The sequence below is a fragment of the Chenopodium album genome, chromosome 22, assembly GCF_948465745.1.
Source record: "Chenopodium album chromosome 22, dcCheAlbu1.1, whole genome shotgun sequence".
Lineage (NCBI taxonomy): Eukaryota > Viridiplantae > Streptophyta > Magnoliopsida > Caryophyllales > Amaranthaceae > Chenopodium > Chenopodium album.
This window is the reverse complement of record NC_137855.1, coordinates 26,546,465-26,555,594: the sequence shown is the minus strand read 5'-3', so window position 1 is coordinate 26,555,594 and position 9,130 is coordinate 26,546,465. Positions and strand designations below refer to the sequence as shown.

General features: G+C 44.0%; 1 non-coding gene across 1 annotated transcript; it reads right to left on the bottom strand.

Moving 5' to 3' along the window:
- Positions 1 to 2,097: 2,097 nt before the first annotated feature.
- Positions 2,098 to 2,204, bottom strand: LOC145606460 (small nucleolar RNA R71). The gene has a single exon (XR_014105328.1). It is a non-coding gene; the product is annotated as a small nucleolar RNA R71 (small nucleolar RNA).
- Positions 2,205 to 9,130: the final 6,926 nt, after the last annotated feature.

The window sequence follows — 9,130 nt, the reverse complement described above, 5'->3', positions numbered from 1 at the left end:
AAAAATAAACTATATATATGATGTGTTCATTTTGTATATATATTTATCCCCGTCCCTTGGTCGTAATTAGTAGTGTTTTTGGCTCCTACGAGCCACTTTTATTACTAATTTATCTTTTTCCAGTGCTTTGGTAGTTTTGCTTGAGTTTCGTAGGAATTTGCGTACTTGGAGCAATTTCCCGGGCTTTTCGAGGAGCATCTACAAGTATTGGAAGACCGCGACCACGTTCGATAGCCCAAGGCCGATTGGAGGGATCAAATCGGTGATTAAGGGCTCGGTTATGAAGATCCAAGTTCGGAGGCCCAAGAGTTGAAGATTCGAGGCCCAAAAGCCTCGCCCAAGCTCCATGAGCTCCGCCCGGAGCACGCGCCTGGCCGGGCGGGCCAAAGCACCACACGCCCGGAGCACGCGCCCGGACGGGCGCGAGAAGCCCATTTTAAAGAGAAAGGAGGGCCCGGTCGGGCGGCCCCTTGCCCGATTGGGCGCGTGTAGATTGTTAGGGAGTTTGTTTCCGTTTAATTTGTTTTAGCGGATAATTCTTGCTTAGTATTAATGTGTTATTATTAGGCAAGATTAGTATCTCTTCTTCATTATTATTTACTCTAGTTTTATTTTCTCTTCCTTCTCTCTACTCAACTTTGTCTCTCTAGATTTTATTTTCTTTCTTGTTCCTCAACTCTATTGTAATTTCGCCGTCTTGGTACGATTTCTCTCTTAATTAATCTCAGTATTTATTTCTTTCCAATTTTCTTCATGTCTTGTTTAATTATTATGTTTTGTTTAGTTTTGATTATGTCTGAGTAGTGTAATTCTAGGGTTTATGGGGATCCATAATTAATATGAAGGGATAATTTGTTATTATTGATTATTGACTTTGCATGATAATTTCTTATTGAATTGTTTTAATTCTTTGCAATTAGATTATGAATCGAGCATATGTAATTTGATTGTGAATGTTTAGCAATATTGAATTGATGAATCGAGCAGATGTTAATTTGATATTAAGGGCTATTTTCAATAGGAACTTAGATCTAGTAAATTGCGAGAGCTTGTTAGATCTATGTTGGTTAATAAATTGCGAGAGCCTGTTAATCATGTTATCTGTGCAATGTTGATTAATTGATTGTTATGTTTTATCCCGGAATATTAATTATTGGTGAACCTGTGACCCTAGGCCTTCTTATATTTGACTTTCTCCCTAAACTTAATCTTCGTAGTATAGTTTCACATTAAAAACAACAAATTGGTTACCTTGATAATTTAGACTATTTTAATTAATTAGGAGTAGAAAGACCAGTTTCCCTGTGGATTCGACCCTACTTCCCTATCTACTTTAGTTAGAGGATTTAGGTAATACTTTTGATTAGGTGATAGGACTTTAGCCTGTCAAAAATTTGGCGCCGTTGCCGGGGAAACGGTTTTATTTTTATTTCTAATTGTTTTTGTAGTTTAGATTATTTTTCTCTTTTGCCTCAAAGGACATTAGTTCTTTGAGGTAGTACTAATATCTGTCTTTTTAGTTCTTTGTTTATGCCCAGGTGTTCCAGATCAGGTTACATTCCATTCGATCCTGAGATCGAACGCTCGTTTCATAGACAGAAGAATCTTTACAGGCAGATCTTAGCAGGTTCTGGGAGTAATAGTATTCCTGGAAATCCATTACCTACTTCTAGTGATTCGGAGCATTCTTCTGATTCAGAACTAGAGATGGGTACACCACCTCCACCTCGCAAGCTTAGCGATTATTCGCAACCATCGCTGACGGATTTTCCACATCTTTCTCCTACGCCCGATCTCGAGGGAGTCCAGTTCGAGATCAAGCCCCAGTTCATAACGATGATAGAAAGAAAGCAATTCAGTGGAGCAAAGGGTGAAGATCCTAATCTTCACATTGCAGATTTCTGTCAATACTGCAATACTATTAGGCAGAATGGGGTAACGCAGGATCAAATCAGGGAGATTCTTTTTCCCTTTTCTTTATGTGGAAAAGCTAAATTATGGTTTAATGGTTTGAATAGAGCTGCACTTGGTATTACTAACTGGGAGACTCTTGCGTTGAATTTTTATAATAAATATTACCCTGTAGAGAAAACAGCTTTATTGAGAAGCGCCATCCAGAATTTTGCCCAAGAGACTGATGAAGCATTATATGAAGCTTGGGAAAGATTCAAGGATCTGCAGAGGGAGTGTCCCCACCATAATCTGGCGAAGTGGCAGTTGATTCAAGCTTTTTACAATGGTTTAGGAAATGCATCTAGGACAATTTTAGATTCCGCAGCTAGCGGTAGATTTATGAATTTAAATGTTGATGATGCAGGTCAGGTTATTGAAGATATGGAAATCCATAATTCCCAATATGGGAATGCTAGAGGTTTTGCTAACAAGGGCAAGCATCATGTTGATTCAGTCACTCTATTGCAAGCCCAGCTTACTTCTATTTGTCAGAAACTAGATAATCTTACTACTAACAATCCTAATTCTGTTGCTAATGTTTCTGCTGTTTCTAATAATGCTAACGATGCTTTCTGTGAAAATTGTGGAAGTGTAGGTCATTATGAACAAGAATGCAGGAGTTCAATGGAGCAAGTTAATGCTTTCCAAACTTACAAGCAAAATAACCCATACTCCAATTCCTACAATCTTGGCTACCGGAACCATCCATACCTATCTTACCGTAGCACCAATGTTCAAAATCCTCCACCTCCACAACAACCACAACAAGCACCCCCTCCACAGCAGAAATATTACCATCCTCATGCTAATCAGAAACCCCCATCACAACCCCCTACTACATCTTCTGACCCTGCTTTATCAGAAATTAGGGCAATGCTGACCAATATGCAAAAACATATGGAGAGTAGAGACCAACAGATTGACTCTATTATAGCCCATAATAAAGTCATGGACACCCAAATAGCACAATTGTCCTCTACCCTTCAATCTCGTCAGCAGGGAGCTTTACCAGCGCAGGGAATTCAACCTACGGATCATGCAAATGCAATCACCCTAAGGAGTGGTTCACACTACGATGGGCCCCAAATGCCCAAAGAGGATGAACCTGAATTATCTAATATTGCTAATCCTGATTCCGTTGTACCAATTTCCCCTGCAGGGCTGCAGGGTAAAATTCCTAATGCTAATATTTTTGATGATTCATTGCAGGGTACAACCCCAGGGAAGGATGCACCCCAGGAGAAGAGTAGGGAAGTACCACCAGTTATCAAGCTACCTTTTCCCAACCGTCACTTGAAGACTAAGTTGGATAAGCAGTTTGGTAAGTTTTTGGAGGTAGTAAAAAATTTGCAGGTAACAGTTCCTTTCACAGAACTTATTACTCAGGTTCCTACATATGCTAAATTTATGAAAGACATACTGACTAGGAAAAGGGCCTTTAATGAGGTAGGAACTGTAGCATTCACTGAGGAATGTAGTGCACTTTTACAACTTAAATCCCCTCCTAAATTAAAGGATCCCGGTAGTTTTTCTATCCCTTGTCATATTGGAAATGTTTTCATTGATAAAGCATTATGTGATCTAGGTGCTTCTGTTAGTGTAATGCCATCGTCTGTTTGTGCTAAACTAAATATGGGTGATTTAAAAGTTACTAATATAACATTGCAAATGGCCGACCATTCTGTTAAATACCCCTTAGGTATTTTAGAGGATGTACCTGTTAGAGTCGGTAAATTTTTTATCCCCGTTGATTTTGTTGTTTTAGACATGGCTGAGGACACACAAATTCCCATTATATTAGGTAGACCTTTTCTCCATACTGCAGGAGCCATTATTGATGTTAAAAATGGTAAACTAACCCTTTCTGTTGGCGATGATAATATCACGTTTAATTTAGGGAAAGTTTTGAAAGGTCCAATGCTTGAATAAAACTGTTATCTAATTGATGTGCTTGATGTAATGGAAGATATTTGTGAGGAAAGCTTACCACAGGTTCTTGCAAGGGACCCCTTGGAGGAAATTCTTTGTGGAAATTTGTCTGCAGGTGACATGAGCGTATGGAGCAAGGAGGTGGATGATATAGAAAGAGCTCTTGCCACCGAGGAATTTGATCCTAATGATTGTGTGAAGGTAGTAAATTTGGTTCAGGAATCAAAACCTGCAGAGGTGAAGAAACCTGAACTAAAACCTCTCCTTTCCCATTTAAAATATGTTTTCCTTGATGAGCAGGAATTGTACCCTGTGATCATTAGTACTGCACTGGATGACCCACAAACTTCCCAACTTCTAGAGGTTCTCCGAACCCACAAAAGGGCAATAGGGTACAGTATTGATGATCTCAAGGGTATAAGCCCAGATTTTTGTATGCACAGGATACACTTAGAGGACAACTACAAGCCCTGCATTCAACCCCAGAGGAGGTTAAATCCTAATATGCAAGAGGTAGTCAAGAAAGAGGTTATGAAGTTACTTGATGCAGGTATTATCTATCTTATTTCTGACTCTAAATGGGTAAGTCCTGTACAGGTGGTTCCTAAGAAGGGTGGGATGACCGTTATTAAAAATGATAAAAATGAATTAATTCCCACTAGAATTGTTACAGGGTGGCGTATGTGCATTGACTATCGTAGATTAAATATCGCCACTAAAAAGGACCACTTCCCTCTTCCCTTTATTGATCAAATGCTTGAGAGGTTAGCAAATCATAAGTTCTTTTGCTATTTGGATGGGTATTCGGGATTTTTCCAAATCCCGATCCACCCTGACGACCAGGAAAAGACTACATTTACATGCCCTTATGGCACTTTTGCATATCGTAGAATGCCTTTTGGTTTATGTAATGCACCTGCTACATTTCAACGTTGCATGATGAGTATCTTCTCTGAGTTCATAGAGTCTATCATGGAAGTCTTTATGGATGATTTTAGTGTTTATGGTTCTTCATTTGATGCATGTCTAATTAACCTTGCTAAAATCCTGAAAAGATGTGAAGAGTGCAATTTGGTTTTAAATATGGAGAAATGTCACTTTATGGTGACAGAGGGAGTAGTCCTGGGTCATATTGTATCTGATAAGGGCATACAGGTAGACAAAGCTAAGATTTCAGTGATTGAGCAATTACCTCCCCCAGTTAATGTTGAGGGAGTTAGGAGTTTCTTGGGTCATGCGGGGTTTTAAAGCCGTTTTATCAAAGATTTTTCAAAAATTGCTAAACCACTAACTCAGCTTTTGCTTAAGGATGCCCCTTTTGTTTTTACTGACGAGTGTCTTGAGGCTTTTGACAGGATTAAGCAGGCTTTGATATCGGCACCCATCATATGTGCTCCCGATTGGAACCTTCTATTCGAGATTATGTGTGATGCAAGTGACTATGCTCTGGGAGCCAGGTCCCATTCGGTTTCTTGACAAGGACAACATTGGCCCCCAGTTGGGGAAATTACAGGGCCGAATGAACCTGGCGTCTAGCAGCTTTTTGACTTCGGCAGCTGCCGCCTGACTTCTTTCCTCGCCATGGTTTCTTTTCTTTTGCCGGATGGGCTTCTTTTTGGGATCCACGGCGAGTTTGTGGACAGCGAGATCCGGGCTGACGCTTGGCATCTCTTCCACTTCAAAGGCAAAAATGTCTTTGAATTCTTTCAACAGCAGGTGCAAGCTTGCACCCAGAGTGGCATAAGAAACCGTCCCAACCTTCACAGTACGCTCTGGACGGCTGTCGTCCAGAACGAGATCAATATTTTCTCCAGCCGATTGGGGACGGAGCTCGTCTGACCATTCCTCGGTCAGTGATTGCTATTTTTTCTCTTTCTTCACCTCCACCAGCAGAGGCGCTTTTCTTTTCTTACCAACGGCTGGTGGGGCAGGGTTGGCATCCTTTACATCGTCAAGGTCTATTGGTTCCTTCTCTTGGCCGTCTGAGGCCACAGTATCTTTCACGGCTGAGAGATAGCACTCCCTAGCCGTCTTCTGATCCCTATTCAGGGAACCAACAGAGCCGTCATCCCGCTCATACTTGATGAGCATGAGAGACGGGATGATCACCGCCTTGGCTTCGTTGAGGGTTGGCCTACCAAGGATGATATTGTAGGCGGTCAACTCCTCCACGACCAAGAACCTGACGACAATATGTCGTCCCTGGCCTTTTTCTCCCAGCCGGATGGGCAAGTCAACTCTGCCGGCTGGGTAGACCATCCCACCCCCAAAACCAACCAAGGGGTGGGTAACCGGATGCATGCTACTGACATTGTATTTCAGCTTTTGCAGGCACCGGAGGCTGATAATATCTGACGAGCAGCCGGTGTCAATAAGGATCCGCCCAGCCAACTGGTTGGCAACCTTACATTCAATGACGACCGGGTCGTCATGCGGACGACGGACGCTGCCCCTATCCTTCTCAATTATGAGGACGTCTGGGAAGGTGGAGGAGGCAGACGCCTGCTCATCATCATCCTTGTCCATCTTTCGAAGATGGCTTTTGGTGCCTCGGATGGTAGGGCCACCACATGAAAATCCGCCTGCTATAGTGTAGACCGGATCCTTGTCGGTTTCCGAACTACTAGCAAGCTGGGGGCCAGCCTTGGAGGACTGACCCTTATTCTTCTTCTTTGCCCCGGCTGGGGACTTAGAGATGTAGGACTTTAGAAGCCCCTTGTCAGCCAAACGGTCCAACGTCCGCTGTAGACTGAAGCAGTCGTTGGTGTCATGGCCAACCTCCTCATGGAACTGGCAAAATTTATTTTTGTTCCGCGACTGGACGGGACTCTTCATCGGATTCGGCTTCTCAATAGACAGCCGATCCTTTACCTCCATGAGGATGGAGTTGCAATCTTTGTTAAACTCGTACTTGGGGACGTACGGTTTAAACTCTTTCTTTTTCTTCTGGGACGGCTGGTCAGAGTCACTAACCGCCCAGACTTCTTTTCTCTTTTTGCTCTCTTCTTTTTTGTTACCCGACTGAGCTGACCGACTTTCTTTTTGTTTGTCAGACTTCTTGGAGTCTGACTGGCTACCAGGCGAGCAGAGGTCAGTAGCCTGAATGTAGCTCTCCGCCTCCCTCAGGGTCGCCTGTAGCGTAAAGGCCCCTTTTCGAACAAGGTCGAACTTAAAAGCCGACCCGTCCTTCAGACCCTTGAAAAAGTCTGTGAAAGCTACCTCGTCATACAGTCCCTGGCTCTGTATTCTGACCAGGTTGCACCGCCTGACGTATGAGCATAGCCCTTCTCTCTCACCCTGCCTAACGGTGCTCAAATCAAGGCTCGTTTTCTTGGCAGAGATGTTCATTGAGAAGTTGGTAGCAAACAAGAAGGCTAGCCTCTTGAAGCTATCAATAGAACCGGCTGGCAAGTTGCCAAACCACTGCTGGGCAATGCCCTTCTGTGTAGCCGGGAAACAACGACACCAGGTGGCATCGTCCCAACCCTGCAGGCACATGAGGTTGGTATATGCCATCAGGTGGTCTTCTGGGTTGGTGGTACCATCATAGGTGCCCACCAATACATTCTTAACCTTGGCCGGCTGAGCCGCCTCGGTTATATTGGCTGCAAAGGCAGACGGCTGTTCGCCTAGACTCATTAGCCGGAGCTGCCAGTCTAGAGGCTGGGCAGGAGTATATGCCGCCTGACCTCCAAAAGGAGGTGGCTGCATGAATTGGAGGCCATATTGCCCATACTGCGCCTGGGGTGCGTATGGCATAGACCCTATCATCAGCTGAGGTTCGGTGTTGACGGATTTACTGCCTGTCCGACTCTCATGCAAGGACAGAGATTTCCTTGCAGAAGCCTGCTTGAAGCTGTCTGGAAAGCTTGAGGTAGAAGCTGACTCAGACTGCTGCTGCCTCCTTCGATTGATGACTTCTCTAGCATCGAAGGTAGACGTCTTCTTGGCCTCCGGCTGGGGTCGCCGAGGCATCAAAATCTTAGATCAGTCAAGTTTTGCGGCTGCCTTCTCCTTTGGGTGAGGAGTTGGCTGCTTGTCCTTGACCGGCTTCTTCTTCTTCCCATCATTGGGAGTCTTCTTAGCCGGCTGACTCTTGCTAGAGCCTGCCTTGTTTTGGTTGATCATGGCCTTGATTTTACCTTTGAAAGAGGTTATGAATTTCATGAGCTCATCTCGGGTGACTGGGGCTTGGCCTTTGGCCTTCTAGGTTTCCCCTTCTGGCCTTCCAGATGGGCGCCTGCTTGGGCCCGCCTGATCTACATTTGGCTCCAGTTGATCCCTGGAACGAATGGATTTAGAGATGAGAGAGCCATCCTTAGATGTGTAGGTCTCCACAACATTATCTTCTTGTTCTTCCTCCTCCTCAGTGAATACCTCTGGCTGAGGCTGAGGGGGAGGCTGAGGGATTTCAAACCCTTCCGGCTGAATAACCGGTTGCATGTCGTCTGGGGTACCCGTCTGAGTACCCGGACGTAGAGAGGTAGAATTGAGAATTGGTACAGAACTTTGAACCATCTTGAGGTACTCTCCCCACAGACGGCGCCAAATGTTTTGGGTGTTTTTGTCCCTCGGGAGAGTTACAATTCGAAGACTGGTCCGGTGCGGCCTGTACCTGCAAGACGAACGGAGACACCTATTGGTTGGTGCTCCGCCTCCGACGATCAAGTTAGTAACTTGAAAGGAGAGAAAAAGGTGCGGAAATTTAGGTGGGGATCTGCTAGGTTTTCTAGCTCAGTTGTCTCTATCAAAGGGACAGTTTGTAATAAATGGAAAAACGTGTCCTCCAAAAGAGGGGAATCCCCCTATTTATAGGGTCCTTGGGATTTGTGCCCCTGATTAGGTGACAGAACCCTAATCAGAGATGGGCTGCGCCGCATTGCGACTTTCTCGGGATTGGGGCCTGAAGGCCGACTTTTTTCCCCCTAATATCCGGAATGACACGTGTCAAACAGGGATAGGTCCGTTTTGGACCATCCCCGGGCTGGCACGTGTCACCCTCTGATTGGGCCACATGGAGGGGTAAAATTACCCTAAACAATAACCATAATAACAATATTAATAACCATGTTAATAATAAAGCTTAATAATAATAGCAAGATCCTAGGCATGATACTAACAAGATTAATAACAAATCCTAGCATCTCACTAAACATTAAAAAAATCAAAGCTTTTAACCTAACATGGTACTAACATGATATTAGAAAGAAATAAAGACACCCTAAACATGATACTAGAAAGCATTAAA